General features: G+C 39.7%; 1 protein-coding gene across 7 annotated transcripts in view; it reads left to right on the top strand.

Annotated features, from left to right (window-relative positions):
• The first annotated feature begins 7,821 nt into the window (after positions 1 to 7,821).
• The window catches only part of CSNK1G1 (casein kinase 1 gamma 1), a 199,031-nt gene continuing 189,782 nt past the window's right edge, over positions 7,822 to 17,070 (top strand). For all 7 annotated transcript variants that reach the window (XR_009699385.1, XR_009699384.1, XM_061180205.1 and 4 more), the window contains exon 1: positions 7,822 to 7,918. The gene's annotated coding sequence lies outside the window, so the exon portion shown is untranslated. The remainder of the gene's footprint in view (positions 7,919 to 17,070) is intronic.

Below are 17,070 nucleotides of genomic sequence, written 5' to 3' on the forward strand. Positions count from 1 at the left end.
TGTGCTTTCTAAGATTATATCCTACTAGGTATTTCTATTTTATTCCTTCCAAATGCAAATCACTGTGCTGACCTGATTTTATCAACGTCCAAAATAAGTCCTTATGACTGTAGATTGTATTTTTTGCTTTGTCTTTTAGAGGTGGGTATTAAACGTAATGATACTGAATTGAGACCAGAGTTTTCATCCTAAGTGCTTCCTTGACAATTAGGCTTTTGATGGGTATGAAACCTGATTTGCTATTTTTCATTGATGGAGAGAGAAACTTTACGGTGGTGTGTCCAATGAAGTCTAATTTTGGTATGTAATTGTTTCCAAAAAATTTGACCTAAAGAACCTACAGTCTTTTCAAATACAATCCTTTCAAAATATATAATACTTGGTGATGTCTAACTTTATTAGGCAGAGGTCCCATGTAATCTGTTTCCTTGTCAAAGGTTTTTTAAAATGTAGATTGTCAATTTAGCCTCTTCTAAACATGAGAGAAGTACAGACTCCCCATTTACATTGAAATTGAATCAAAAAATAAAGTTTATACATTAAAAATATAAAGTAAGTTTTAATTTTGTACCCTTCACAAAGTTAACCTGGTTTTCATTTTTGGATGGATTATTCAAATAATTAATGTTAGTGTTCAATTCCGGAGCAAACAATGATTAAAGCTACTTTTATGGAATTTTTGAATGCTAATGGAATTCGTGAGGATCATATGAATTTTGTGTTTACATAGTTTCACAAAGGAAGATAATACTATAGTGAAAATTATAAAGTATGCCCAGAGTTATTTATGAGATGACAAATGCTTGTCATTTTTCTAAAAAGCAGAAAATAAAGCCTAAACTAACTGAACTTTTCCCATATGTATATATACACTGCTTATAAATCTCACTGTACTTAGAATTCTTCACGCTAACTCACTTTTGGAAAAATTGAAGATTCAGCTGGACCTTGGTCCAACCAACATTGTTAAAATGGTTCCTTTTACATTTGAGGATAGCCTATGGAGGTGGGAAAGATTGTCACTGAATCAAAACTGGGAGGAGTGTTAGAAGCTACCTTGTTCAACCCAAGCCAGCTATAGCTTTTCATTAGATGGTCTATTTTATTAGCTGGACGCCAATCGAAAGTGCTACAAGTTAAAAACTTGATTTTTTTCTTAACTCCCCTCCTCCTCTTCTTGGTTCTGTCCTTGAAATAACATAGAACAAGTTACTCCTTCCACATGACAACCTTCAATTATTTAAAGATAGCTGTTACATCTTTAGCCTTCTCTTCCTAAGGCTAAACATTATGTTGTTTATGTCATATGTATCCTAAGTGAGTTTCTCTAAGTCCCTTGTACAAGGGGCCATGCCTTGTGTGTTGTATATTGCTTAGGCAGATAAAAAGTAAATCTGGCTATATTTCTTCTAACTGAGCCCAAGTATTCATTGATTTTGGTATCTTTTATGTTTGTCTGTTTTGTCTTTTGTATTTGGAGATGCCAATGGAACTCTTAAGAATATTTGAATTTTTAAGTAATAATTATTAACAGAGTATTGGGTTTCCCAAAAATAAACGTTATACAACCTAATTCTTTCTTAAATGATTACAAGGGACAATTGAAAAATGACAAAAAGCTTTCAAGAGATTGAGAAAAAAGGCTAGAGGTCCTATATTGATTTGAAGGATGAAGGTACTATATTGACCTTGAAGGCTATTTGAGATCTAGCATAGATTTGAGAGCACTGTCTTTTTTTTTTTTTTTTAAACGTCTTTATTGAAGTATAATTGCTTTACAATGGTGTGTTAGTTTCTGCTTTATAACAAAGTGAATCAGTTATACATATACATATATTCCCATATCTCTTCCCTCTTGCATCTCCCTCCCTCCCACCCTCCCCATCCCACCCCTCTAGGTGGTCACAAAGCACCGAGCTGATCTCCCTGTGCTATGCGGCTGCTTCCCACTAGCTATCTATTGTACATCTGGTAGTGTATATATGTCCATGACACTCTCTCACCCTGTCACATCTCACCCTTCCCCCTCCCCATATCCTCAAGTCCATTCTCTAGTAGGTCTGTGTCTTTATTCCCGTCTTGCCACTAGGTTCTTCATGGCCTTTTTTTTTTTTTTCCCCTTAGATTCCATATATATGTGTTAGCATACTGTATTTGTTTTTCTCTTTGTGACTTACTTCACTCTGTATGACAGACTCTAACTCCATCCACCTCATTACAAATACCTCCATTTCATTTCTTTTTATGGCTGAGTAATATTCCATTGTATACATGTGCCACATCTTCTTTATCCATTCATCCAATGATGGACACTTAGGTTGCTTCCATGTCCTGGCTATTGTAAATAGAGCTGCAATGAACATTTTGGTACATGACTCTTTTTGAACTATGGTTTTCTCAGGGTATATGCCCAGTAGTGGGATTGCTGGGTCGTATGGTAGTTCTATTTTTAGTTTTTTAAGGAACCTCCATACTGTTCTCCATAGTGGCTGTATCAATTTACATTCCCACCAACAGTGCAAGAGTGTTCCCTTTTCTCCACACCCTCTCCAGCATTTATTGTTTCTAGATTTTTTGATGATGGCCAATCTGACCGGTGTGAGATGATATCTCATTGTAGTTTTGATTTGCATTTCTCTAATGATTAATGATGTTGAGCATTCTTTCATGTGTCTGTTGGCCATCTGTATATCTTCTTTGGAGAAATGTCTATTTAGGTCTTCTGCCCATTTTTGGATTGGGTTGTTTGTTTTTTTGTTATTGAGCTGCCTGAGCTGCTTGTAAATCTTGGAGATTAATCCTTTGTCAGTTGCTTCATTTGCAAATATTTTCTCCCATTCTGAGGGTTGTCTTTTGGTCTTGTTTATGGTTTCCTTTGCTGTGCAAAAGCTTTTAAGTTTCATTAGGTCCCATTTGTTTATTTGTGTTTTTATTTCCATTTCTCTAGGACCTGGGTCAAAAAGGATCTTGCTGTGACTTATGTCATACAGTGTTCTGCCTATGTTTTCCTCTAAGAGTTTGATAGTGTCTGGCCTTACACTTAGGTCTTTAATCCATTTTGAGTTTATTTTTGTGTATGGTGTTAGGGAGTGTTCTAATTTCATACTTTTACATGTATCTGTCCAATTTTCCCAGCACCACTTATTGAAGAGGCTGTCTTTTCTCCACTGTATATGCTTGCCTCCTTTATCAAAGATAAGGTGACCATATGTGTGTGGGTTTATCTCTGGGCTTTCTATCCTGTTCCATTGATCTATATTTCTGTTTTTGTGCCAGTACCAAACTGTCTTGATTACTGTAGCTTTGTAATATAGTCTGAAGTCAGGGAGCCTGATTCCTCCAGCTCCATTTTTCATTCTCAAGATTGCTTTGGCTATTCGGGGTCTTTTGTGTTTCCATACAAATTGTGAAATTTTTTGTTCTAGTTCTGTGAAAAATGCCAGTGGTAGTTTGATAGGGATTGCATTGAATCTGTAGATTGCTTTGGGTAGTAGAGTCATTTTCACAATGTTGATTCTTCCAATCCAAGAACATGGTATATCTCTCCATCTATTTGTATCATCTTTAATTTCTTTCATCAGTGTCTTATAATTTTCTGCATACAGGTCTTTTGTCTCCTTAGGTAGGTTTATTCCTAGATATTTTATTCTTTTTGTTGCAGTGGTAAACGGGAGTGTTTTCTTAATTTCACTTTCAGATTTTTCGTCATTAGTGTATAGAAATGCAAGAGATTTCTGTGCATTAATTTTGTATCCTGCTACTTTACCAAATTCATTGATTAGCTCTAGTAGTTTTCTGGTAGCATCTTTAGGATTCTCTATGTATAGTATCATGTCATCTGCAAACAGTGACAGCTTTACTTCTTCTTTTCCGATTTGGATTCCTTTTATTTCTTTTTCTTCTCTGATTGCTGTGGCTAACACTTCCAAAACTATGTTGAATAATAGTGGTGAGAGTGGGCCACCTTGTCTTGTTCCTGATCTTAGTGGAAATGGTTTCAGTTTTTCACCATTGAGGACAATATTGGCTGTGGGTTTGTCATATATGGCCTTTATTATGTTGAGGAAAGTTCCCTCTATGCCTACTTTCTGCAGGGCTTTTATCATAAATTGGTGTTGAATTTTGTCAAAAGCTTTCTCTGCATCTATTGAGATGATCATATGGTTTTTCTCTTTCAATTTGTTAATATGGTGTATCACGTTGATTGATTTGCGTATATTGAAGAATCCTTGCATTCCTGGGATAAACCCCACTTGATCATGGTGTATGATCCTTTTAATGTGCTGTTGGATTCTGTTTGCTAGTATTTTGTTGAGGATTTTTGCATCTATATTCATCAGTGATATTGGCCTGTAGTTTTCTTTCTTTGTGACATCTTTGTCTGGTTTTGGTATCAGGGTGATGGTGGCCTCATAGAATGAGTTTGGGAGTGTTCCTCCCTCTGCTATATTTTGGAAGAGTTTGAGAAGGATAGGTGTTAGCTCGTCTCTAAATGTTTGATAGAATTCGCCTGTGAAGCCATCTGGTCCTGGGCTTTTGTTTGTTGGAAGATTTTTAATCACAGTTTCAATTTCAGTGCTTGTGATTGGTCTGTTCATATTTTCTATTTCTTCCTGGTTCAGTCTCGGCAGGTTGGAGAGCACTGTCTTAATTATGGTTCATATTAAGAATATTCATTGGGGACTTCCCTGGTGGCCAGTGGTAAAGAATCCGCCTGCCAATGCAGGGGACTCGGGTTTGAGCCCTGGTCGGGGAGGATCCTACATGCCACGGAGCAACTAATCCCTTGCGCCACAACTACTGAGCCTGTGCTCTAGAGCCTGCAAGCCGCAACTACGGAGCCCGAGTGCCACAAATAGTGAAGCCCACGCGCCGAGAGCCCTTGCTCCACAACAAAGAGAAGCCACTGCAATGAGAAGCCCACACACCGCAAGAAAGAGTAGCCCCCTCTCGCTGCAACTAGAGAAAGCCCGCACGCAGCAACAAAGACCCAACGCAGCCAAAAATAAAAATAAATTAAAAAAAACAAAAACGAACAAACAAACAAAAAAAGAATATGGATTCCTGGGGACTTCCCTAGCGGTCCAGTGGTTAAGACTTCACACTTCCAATGCAGGGGGGGGTGGTTTGATCCCTGGTCGGGGAACTAAGATCCCACATGTCGCATGGTGTGGCCAAAATAAATAAATAAATAAAATTTAAAAAATAAAATAAAAGGTTGATTTGGGTAATAATTTTTAAAAAAGGAATATGGATTCCTGTGATACTGCTCACAAAATCCTAAAAGCATAGTTAAACCCACATAGCTAGTTTTAGGTGTGGATTGTGCTATATACATATTTATTTATTTATTTGAATTTTTAAACATTTATCAACATTTTAGGTTGATTTACTTACAATAAAATGTATATGTTTTCAGTGTACAATAAAATGTATATACCTGTGCTATACATCTTTAGAGGTCTCCAAGTAATGAGTATGTTAAAAGTGATGGAATTATACACGTCGTGATCATTTAGGAATTAAGCCAGATATTCATACACCTATACAAAAGTGACTCAGTAATAATTTTTTAAAAACTGTAGGAAGAGAGGATCTAAATAAATGCTGTTATATGCTATTATAAGTCATATTTCTTCAGACAACAGGAAAAATGAATGATGCATAGGAATTTGCATTTTTATATTGACTTAAACTACAGCATTTGATCTTAACTATTTTTACCCAATAAAACATTTCTTTCTATAGAACAGATTTACCGTATTCATGTTTTTAATTTTTTAAAGACATCTAAGTCCACCATAGTTTTATTTATTTTTTATAAATTTATTTATTTTTGGCTGCGTTGGGTCTTTGTTGCTGCCCGTGGGCTTTCTTTAGTAGCCGCGAGCGGGGGCTACTCGTTGCGGTGCATGGGCTTCTCGTTGCAGTGGCTTCTCTTGTTGTGGAGCACGGGCTCTAGGCACGTGGGCTTCAGTAGTAGTTGTGGCACGCGGGCTCAGTAGTTGTGGCTCGCGGGCTCTAGAGCACAGGCTCAGTAGTTGTGGTGCACGGGCTTAGTTGCTCTGTGGCATGTGGGATCTTCCTGGACCAGGGCTTGAACCTGTGTCCCCTGCCTTGGCAGGCGGATTCTTAACCACTGGCCTCCAGGGAAGCCCCAGCATAGATTTAGATAAGTTGTTGCTCATTGGGCTCATAATTTTATTTACTTTTCTAATTAAAAAATTTTAAATATTTAAACCTGTTGCCAATTGAAATACCAAGCTCTATTTTGTCATGGTAACAGATTTATCACTTGTCAAGTACAGCCAGGTTTTTTTTAAAGAACAATTAATGACTGGATGTGCTCAGATTCCATTTGAATTTTGTGTGTGTATACTCCCACATGTATGCATGTCCATGGCAAGGGTGGAAATGTTTTAGACTTCTTTAACAATCTACTAGTGACATTTGAAGCTGAAGTGATTTCCTAAAGGTTTTGCTGAACTGACTCTCTTGGTGAATCAATTTAATGCTGTGTCACATGTACAGGAAACCAACAGACCTGCTGTTTCTTTGAAGTTACCAAAAGTCATTTCCTCTGCCCCAGCTAGGTGGACAACAGTCAAATATCGGTGACTAAGAGGTTATCATGACCAATAAAATTATCATGACCAAATTATTATGACCAATAGCCAGCAGTTGCAAAGACATTCACTGCCATGGACTAGAGAACAAATTCAGGAGCTACTATTAAGCTTTATTGCTTTTAAGCAGACCTATTCAAGATAGGAAAGTTAAGCCAAGATTTTTACTCATTTTTCTCTGAATGCCCAACTACATTTCTCTGAATGTTTAACTGCCGTAATAATATAGGTCATTTTTCTAGAAAGAGGATTAATTATGTTGCTGGCTTTTGCTCCAAGCAGTGGTTTTCCCAGTATTTTTCAAGCTCAGATCACCCCAACACAAGAAAAAATGAGGTCTCTTATTAACTTTCCCTGTCCACAGTATAGGATTGAAAGTTTATTCTGAGTGGAGGATTAAATGTCTTCCTCCTTCCCAAGCTTGATCACCGGCTTCCTTTGGCCTTTTCTCATTGTTTTTTCTTTTAAGGATTAATTATTTCCAGATCATACACAAGCATGTGAAATCCTTACAAAAGAGATGGGTGAAGACAAACTTTCTCACCATTCGGTTTCAGGGGCTATCACAGGAGAAAGAAGTGCATGAAAAAGGTTTCATAACATTGGAGGAGACTTTAAAAGCTCAGTAGAAACACAACTGAAAATCCACAAGAGGGAGATGCTTGCTAAACCGCCAGAAAGTAACTCTCACGAGGGACCTGAGAGAGCCTTAACAGGAGCCAATAGGTCCGCCCGGGATTCAAGGCGGGAGGGAACAGGAGTAAATAGTGGCTGGGGTCTGGTAAGGGGAGTACAGGTGAAGGGAAAAGCAGGATTGGCTTCGTGACTTTGGCAGCGAAGCCCGTGCTCAGCCCAAGACCAGGAGCAGAAGGTAAGAGTGTGTTGCCAAAGAGGAGTACACGCTCCCAGCTACCTCCTGTTAGTCCCATAAGTAATGGGGGTGGTTGTCTTTGAAGGCACTTCCGCTTAGCAACCCCACGCGGTTGCTAAGGAGGGACGGTAGGGGGGATGACCCGGAAGTGGCGGTGTCTATTTCTCACTGCCTGCTTTCAGTTTGTCCTATCGGGAGCGCCAGGGTGCTCTGCGCCGGGCCGAGGGTGGGGCCAGCGCTAGAGGTTCCGGTTCGGCTTCTGAGGCCCCTCGGCTCCTCGTCTTCCCCCTCCCCTCTCGCACCTCTCCTCCCTCCCGTTCCTGGGAACGGGAGAAGCCAAAGCTGCGGGTGGGTAGAGAAGCACTCGGCGCCTCCGGGAGGGGGCTGCGCCCGCCCCATCTGTACCCCGGAGCACTGCCAGGTACTCTCTCCGGCTTCGACGGGGTCCGGGAGGCTGGAGCTTGAGGATGTGTGTGTGTATCTGGGGGGTGGTGGGGGCCCCTTCTCCGGGTCGTGGAGGGGAGCGCGGAGATCCTGGGTGGGGCGCAGGCCGGCGTGTGTGCCCCTGGCGGGTTGCGGGGGTGGAAGGGAAGGGCTGGGGATGACGGCTGGCGGAGAGTTTCGGGTGGCCGTGTTGAGGTTGCGGAGGAGGCGCCCCCTCAGATGCAGAAGACTTCGGACGGTGTGGACGGGGAGTTTGCCACCTGGAGGTTTAGCTCTGAAAGAGGGAGCATCCTCTGGGTCCAGAAGGAGAGCATGGACCCCGGCGGGGTGGATGGGACAATCCCATACTTCCATTGCCTGCTTCTTCTGCCCACCCCTCTGGGACAGAGCCCGGCTTCGGGGGTTGTGAGTCGGCTGGGCACCGCGGGGAGCCGCCCTTGGCAGAGCTAGGGCAGAAGAGTGGGTAAGGAGACCTCCCTCCTCCCAACTTCCGTGCGCTTCCCCCACTTCTTCCTTTACTGGTCTCTTGCCCCAGTGTCCTACAGGAGCGGTAGCCCCCTCCCCAAGTGGGTAGGCATCACAGCGTAAAAGAAAGAGGATGGAACTGGGTTTGTGGCCCCAAATGATACTTCGAATGTTTGGAAAGTGCCAGATTGACATATTCAACCAAGTCTCCCAGCTCAATATTAAGTCTGGTCTAAATTATTTTAGAAAAGTGCAGTTCTGGAAACCAGCAAACTGTAAGCTGGTCTGGGATAGCCTTATTTGGTAGATACGCGTGTTTTTAAAAAATAGACTGGGGGAAGCGTAAAGATACAGAAGTCTAGGCGAGACGTGTTGAGGCAAGCCTTTTCCAACATCTTTCTTACCTGCCAGTAAGCTTGACCTAGTTTAAATGAAGCACACAGATCCTCTTCATTTATATTTCAATCAGTGACTGAATTGTAGGTACTGTGTGGTTATCAATGTCTCAGAATAGTTGCGTGAACCTTCGGAGAGACAAGATTCCCTGCTTTTGAGCCTGTCTCATAATCTTTTAAGGAGATAATTGTGGTCAAGTGGAAGTATTGGTTTTGAGGTTAGGTAAATCTGGGATTGAACTCGGACTGCCACTGGCTAGTTGTTGACCTTGGGCAAGTCATGGAACCTACCAGAGATTCAGTTTCTTAAGTAACACGAGTTAAAATTCTAATCAGTATTGTAAGGGGGGGGGGTAATGTATCTAAATAACAGTCCACTTTAAATGGAAGCACCTTCCAGTTGAAAGATGAATTATTAATAATCTTACGCAGTCAAGGTAGCCCAGTTTTGTGGAGTGAGGTTTGAGATAGGAACAGAACTGGACAATATTCCAAAACATATATATACAACAGGACTTTCAGTAGCTTCTAGAAATTGATCATAAGTAGCATGAAATTCAGATATCAGTAGTTTCATAAAACTCTTAAAAATAAAGCAGAATATGTGCATTAACTGAAATGACCAATAATGTTTCAAAGGTTTTTCTCAGATTTGTGATGTGTGTAGTATGGATTGGTAAGAAAAACATTTAAAAAGTAATGTATATAAATCTTAATTAACATCACATGTCTGGAGAGAATTAAAATTGGGGCATAAAATAGAAGAAAGTAGTTGTAATTTTAAGAATAAAATCAACACAAGTAGCATGACTCATCTTAATTAGATTTAAACTATTAGCAAAACTTACAGAATTTTTATATGTGTAATCTGTAAAATAAATGCAAATGGAATGAATTTCTGCCTTTAAATCATTTGTGATGATGATATAGAAATATATCTCAGAAACATGAAGTCTTTTTTTTTTTTGGTCAGGTAGCAGGCTAATCACTTTTTTTTTAAATAAATTTTATTTATTTATTTATTTATTTATTTTTGGCTGCATTGGCTCTTCGTTGCTGTGCGCAGGCTTTCTCTAGTTGCAGCGAGTGGGAGCTACTCTAAGTTGCGGTGCGTGGGCTTCTCATTGAGGTGGCTTCTCTTGTTGTGGAGCACGGGCTTTAGGCATGTGGGCTTCAGTAGTTGTGGCATGTGGGCTCACTAGTTGTGGTGCACGGGCTTAGCTGATCCACAGCATGTGGGATCTTCCCGGAACAGTGATCGAACCCTTGTCCCCCGCATTGGCAGGCAGATTCCTAACCACTGCGCCACGGGGGAAGCTCACATGAAGTCTTTATATTCATTTGTTTTGTAGATTTAAAACAATACAGTTATTTGTAACCTATTATATGTCAGATTTTCAGCTAATGTAGTCTGCTTTTTGATGTAACTTGAAGTTAGTAAATTTTTTTTTCTTTTTTTTGCGGGGGGCCACACTGCGTGGCTTGCGGGATCTTAGTTCCCTGACCAGGGATCGAACCCGGGCCCCCGCAGTGAACGTGCCAAGTCTTTACTACTGGACAGCCAGGGAATTCCCGGTAATTTTTAATATTAATTTTTTAATGTACTTTATACTCAAAAGATGAAAATCAAATAACTTGCTCTAGTAATCGATTTTTGTGTGAGAAAAGTGGTTATAAAGTTTGTAATTCAGTATCACTTTTTAGAGAAGTTTACAGGTTTTCCATAATTTTGAGAGAAATTTTCAAATATATTTCTTCTTCGTGTCTCTCTTAAACAGAGTTGAACTTTTTTTAAAAAAATAAAACTGTCCAGCTATGTTGCATGCTTCTTGAGGTAGAAATACTATTTTAAATTTTATCCACCACTGCGGCTACATAATAGGCACCAAATAAATATTGGTCAAATTGATAAATGGATGAATATATTTAAAATTATTAATAATGTATCTAATTATGTTTTTTTGTTTTTTTTTAAATTTTATTTATTATTTATTTATTTTTGGCTGTGTTGGGTCTTCGTTTCTGTGCGAGGGCTTTCTCTAGTTGTGGCAAGCGGGGGCCACTCCTTATCGCGGTGCGCGGGCCTCTCACTATTGCAGCCTCTCGTTGCGGAGCACAGGCTCCAGATGCGCAGGGTCAGTAGTTGTGGCTCACGGGCCTAGTTGCTCTGCGGCATGTGGGATCTTCCCAGACCAGGGCTCGAACCCGTGTCCCCTGCATTGGCAGGCAGATTCTCAACCACTGCGCCACCAGGGAAGCCCTCTAATTATGTTTTTACTACATGGTTTGTAAGGTTATTCAACTTTCTAAGTGGCTTTTCTTTACACTGTAAAGTCTTTAGTGTATGTGTAAGCATTTAACTGCGTTTTCCTGGATCATTATTTTTCAGTATCTTTCGAATCTGAAAGTTGAGACGATATTATCTTGCTTTGGTAAAGCCATGAGAAGTTCCCATTTTTTCCTTATCTTCTCATAAGAATTTAATAAATAATTCATTTTGGTATAAGAGTTAGGATACTAGCTGTAAAAAGGTATATTTAAAATGTGGGCAATAATAGAGACTGTTACAGATAATGCTTTTCTCAATGACCTTTTCCACTTAAACAAAGTATGTGGCCATTCCACAGATCTTTGCAATTGTCAGTTATGGAATTTGCTGGTCAGGAAATCTAAAAATGACTAAACCTTCCTTTAATGTCTATGTCTTGGATGATCTCAGAAAACTTTAGGAGAGATTGGGAAGGTTTGTATACCATACTAGAATATATAATGAACAAAGTACAGTTAACTTTATTGGTGCTGCCAAATCAGGAGTGAGTTACTGTGGCAATGTTTAAAAAATGCCGGCAGTGCTCTCCTCAAACCAAATGAGTATTCTTCCAGAGCTTGTTTCTACTTTAGAGCTTATTTCTTTTTGGACTATGATTTGCTCTCTAATAAAGATAAATAATCATTGTATCCAGAAAAAAAGGCTGATATCATAGACAGATTTTATTACCACCAGTCTTGATAGAAACTGCTTCAATGGCTTCAAATAAGTGGAGGTAGATTTTCATGAAAGAACTTAAGAATTTGTGGAACGATGGTTTTTCTCTATTTAACATCTAACTTGTCTCTACTCATTTCTGCCTAATATAGAAACTTAGAGAAGCTGGGAAGAAAAAGAAAAAAGAATGAATTTACTTCAGAATTAGCATTTTATGTTTTGTAGATTACTTATTTGGAGAGCTAAATTGGATTTTGACATTATTGGGACTGTGTTCAAGATGGACTCGGGGGAAAAAAAATTAGAGAGATGCCATCTGCTTCAGATTCCTGTTCCCTCACCCCTTCATGTTTTGTGGCTTTGAATTTATCAGATTTTTTTTTTTTTACATAAAAACCCTCAGTAGATTTAGGTTATATAATTTCAGCTATATCGGTGAACCTGTAACTAAAAGAAGTTGCATTTTATATTGAGTTACAAAGAAGGATCACAGACACTGGTTAAAAGTAATTGTTATTTCAAACTATCTGAACATGAGATAGCTTCATACATCTTTGTCGTCATTTGCTTAATAAACCATTCTTGTCATTAGTGCTTACCACAGTCCACTTATTGGTGGAAGTTGCTAAAAAAATGGATTATAGAGATATAGAATAAATCCTTTTTTTCCTCTGATATTACAACCAGAAGAGAAGTTTCTGTTGTCGTTTTTTTTTTATTTACTGATGAATCCACTTAAACTTATTCTTTGAGTAGTGAGTTTTGCCTTACCTTATGCCAATTGCTATAGTTTTCATCTAAGTGATACCATACAGTTCATAGGGCACATACTTGTCACTTTTCAGTTTGAATCTTTAATAATCCTGAGGACAGGCTTTTGGATTTACTGAGCTGGAAAAGAATGTGTCTAGTTCAGGTTACAGTAGTCGGGCACTTAGCATGGACCAGAAAGACCCAGGCATCTCTGAAAAACTATAAAGTAAAACTGGTATGGTATCCCAGAAATGATCTGAAGAGAGAGTCTTCTGGATAGAAGAGAGCCATGCTGTGTCTGCAGTAGGAATGTTCTGGTGATGTGGGAAGACAGATAAACTGCCCTTGTAGTCTGTTCCTCACCCAGAAGCTCCAAGTAGGCAGTGTAGTTATGGCAGGGGCTGGGGTGTCAGGGATGGGAATTGTTCTTTAATAATTGCTCACCCATCATAATGGAGGCATAGACATACTGGGGAAAGGGGAATTCTCTTGGATTTTGTCTTGGCCAGAGAAGCTGAGTGAACAGGTAGCCATTGCCCTTGCTGTCAAAGAGAACTTGGTGTAACACCTCTGGGTGCTGGGTAAGCCTATCAAAATGCTACAGTTTGATGTCTCCATCAAAATGCCACATAAATTTTCTAAGAAACAGCAGCATTGGACCACATTGATTTCTGTAGTTTTCACATTCTAATTCTTTAACCTAGAAAAAGAGGTATTGAGGACTTTTGGGCTTCTGAATGAGAGTATCACACATTACATCCATCTTGATAGATTTATAAATACACTTTACTTTGTCTGTTGGCATCAATGAATCATGTGAAAATGTTTTAAGTTTCGTGTGTGTGTGTGTGTGCGTGTCTGTGTGTGTGCGCGCGCGCGCTTGAGTGTCCATGATGATTACCAAATTTCAGTTCTTCAGGCTAAATTGCTAACCATAACTGTGGTGAAGCAGTTTCCCAGCTGGATTTCTTCTCTCTTTCCTAGAGGTCACTCTCTGATGTATGTGCTAGTGAGCAGAGATATGACCAAGCCAATAAAAAGGCAAGGAGATTGAAGTTAATTTCTTTTCAGGAATTCCCTGGCAGTCCAGTGGTTAGGACTTGGCACTTTCTTGCTTTCACTGTGGGGGCCCGGGTTCGATCCCTGGTTGGGGAAGATCCCGCAAGCCGCACCGCGCGGCCAAAAAAAAAAGAAAAAGTTAATTTCTTTTCATTTAAATTTATTTAAATGCTTATTCAAATTTGATTTTATTAGGTTTTTTTTTTTCAACTTTGCTAGGATTTCTGTAAAGTTTAAAGTAGCAATAGGTACTCTTTGAGATTGTGGGTGCCCAATTTTTTTTAAAAAAATTAAGACTTTTTTTGAACAGTTTTAGATTTACAAAAAAATTGAGCAGGTAGAGAGTTCCATCTCTATCCATATTCACTTAATTCCCAACCCGTTCCACCCCATTTTCCCCTATTTTTAAAAAACATTTATTTTATTTATTTATTTATTTTTGGCTGCATTGGGTCTTCATTGCTGTGTGTGGGCTTTCTCTAGTTGTGGCCAGTGGGGGCTACTCTTCGTTGCGGTGCGCAGGCTTCTGCCTGAAGTGGCTTCTCTTGTTGTGGAACACAGGCCCTAGAGCGCGTGGGCTTCAGTAGCTGTGGCATGTGGGCTCAGTAGTTGTGGCACGCAGGCTCTAGAGCGCAGGCTCAGTAGTTGTGGCACATGGGTTAGTTGCTCCACAGCATGTGGGATCTTGTGGACCAGGGCTCGAACCCATGTCTCCTGCATTGGCAGGTGGATTCTTAACCACTGCGCCACCAGGCAAGTCCCTCCCCCATTATTAACATCTTGCATTAGTGTGGTACATTAGTTCCAATTAATGAACCAATATTGATACATTATTATTATCCATAGTTTTCATTAGGTTCACTCTTTGTGTTGTACGGTTCTGTGGGTTATAACAAATGCATAATAACATGTATCCACCATTACAGTTTCATACAGAATAGTTTTACCACCGGAAAAAAATCCCATTTTACCTTTTCATCCCTCCTCTTTTTCCTCCAGAATTCCTGACAAACACTGACCTTTTCCGAAACTTCATATAGTTGGAATCATATAGTATGTAGCTTTTTAAAAAAATAATTAATTAATTAATTAATTTTTGGCTGTGTTGGATCTTCGTTGCTGCACACGGGCTTTCTCTAGTTGCGGAGAGCGGGGGCTACTCTTCGTTGTGTGTGGGCTTCTCATTGCAGTGGCTTCTCTTGTTGCGGAGCATGGGCTCCAGGCACAGGCTTCAGTAGTTGTGGCACGTGGGCTTAGCAGCTGTGGCTCGCAGGCTCTAGAGCACAGGCTCAGTAGTTGTGGCGCACGGGCTTAGTTGCTCTGTGGCATGTGGGATCTTCCCGGACCAGGGCTCGAACCCATATCCCCTGCGTTGGCAGGCAGATTCTTAACCACTGCACCACCAGGGAAGTCCGTATGTAGCTTTTTTGTTTGTTTCTTTTTGGCTGCGTTGGGTGTTCGTTGCGACGCGCAGGCTTCTTATTGCACTGGCTTCTCTTGTTGCAGCGCTCAGGCTTCAGTGGTTGCAGCGCTCGGGCTTCAGTGGTTGCGGCACGCAGCTTAGTTGCTCTGCGGCATGTGGGATCTTTCTGGACCAGGGATCGAACCTGTGTCCCTTGCGTTGGCAGGCGGATTCTTAACCACTGCGCCACCAGGGAAGTCCCTGTAGCTTTTTTTTAGACTGGTTTCTTTTACTTAGTAATATGCATTTAAAGTTCCTCCATGTCTTATTGTGGCTTGATAGCTCCTGTCCTTTTTTTTTGTGTGTGTGAATTTTTGAATTTTATTTTATGTTTTATACAGCAAGTTCTTATTAGTTATCTACTTTATATATATTAGTGTATATATGTCAATCCCAGTCTCCCAATTCATACCACCACCTCCCCCTCCCCCACCACTTTCCCCCGTTGGTGTCCATACGTTTGTTCTCTACATCTGTGTCTCTATTTCTGTCCTGCAAACCAGTTCATCTGTACCATTTTTCTAGGTTCCACATATGTGCGTTAATATACGATATTTGTTTTTCTCTTTCTGACTTACTTCACTCTGTATGACAGTCTCTAGATCCATCCACATCTCTACAAATGACCATTCTAACTGGTGTGAGGTTATAGCTCATTGTAGTTTTGATTTGCATTTCTCTAATAATTAGTGATGTTGAGGAGCTTTTCATGTGCTTCCTGGCCATCTGTATGTCTTCTTTGGAGAAGTGTCTATTTAGGTCTTCTGCACATTTTTCGATTGGGTTGTTTGTTTTTTTAATATTGAGCTGCATGAGCTGTTTATATATTTTGGAGATTAAACCTGTGTCTGTTGATATGTTTGCAAATATTTTCTCCCATTCTGAGGATTGTCTTTTCGTCTTGATTGTAGTTTCCTTTGCTTTGCAAAAGCTTTTAAGTTTCGTTAGGTCCCATTTGTTTATTTTTCTTTTTACTTCCATTACTCTAGGAGGTGGGTCAAAAAAGATCTTGCCTTGATTTATGTCGAAGAGTGTTCTTCGTATGTTTTCCTCTAAGAGTTTTATAGTGTCCAGTCTTACATTTAGGTCTGTAATCCATTTTGAGTTTATTTTTGTGTATGGTGTTAGGGCGTGTTTTAGTTTCATTCTTTTACGTGTAGCTGTCCACTTTTCCCAGCACCACTTACTGAAGAGACTGTCTTTTCTCCATTGTATATCCTTGCCTCCTTTGTCATAGATTAGTTGACCATAGGTTTGTGGGTTTATCTCTGGGCCTTCTATCCTGTTCCATTGATCTGTATTTCTGTTTTTGTGCCAGTACCATATTGTCTTGATTACTGTAGCTTTGTAGTATAGTCTGAAGTCAGGAAGTCTTATTCCTCCAGCTCTGTTTTTTTCCCTCAAGACTGCTTTGGCTATTTGGGGTCTTTTGTTTCTCCATACAAGTTTTAAGATTTTTTGTTCTAGTTCTTCAGAAAAATGCCATTGGTAGTTTGATAGGGATTGCATTGAATCTGTAGATTGCTTTGGGTAGTATAGTCATTTTCACAATATTGATTCTTCCAATCCAAGAACATGGTATATTTCTCCATCTGTTTGTGTCATCTTTGATTTTTTTCATCAGTGTCTTATAGTTTTCTGAGTACAGGTCTTTTACCTCCTCAGGTAGGTTTATTCCTAGGTATTTTATTCTTTTTGTTGCAGTGGTGAATAGGATTGTTTGCTTAATTTCTCTTTCTGATCTTTCGTTGTTAGTGTATAGGAATGCAAGAGATTTCTGTGCATTAATTCTGTATCCTGCAACTTTACCAAATTCATTGATTAGCTCTAGTAATTTTCTGGTGGCATCTTTAGGATTCTCTATGTATAGTATTATGTCATCTGCAAACAGTGACAGTTTTACTTCTTCTTTTCCAATTTGTATTCCTTTTATTTCTTTTTCATCTCTGATTGTCGTGGCTAGGACTTCCAAAACTGTGTTGAATAATAGTGGTGAGAGTGGACATCCT

This window comes from Eubalaena glacialis, chromosome 2 (genome assembly GCF_028564815.1).
Source record: "Eubalaena glacialis isolate mEubGla1 chromosome 2, mEubGla1.1.hap2.+ XY, whole genome shotgun sequence".
Lineage (NCBI taxonomy): Eukaryota > Metazoa > Chordata > Mammalia > Artiodactyla > Balaenidae > Eubalaena > Eubalaena glacialis.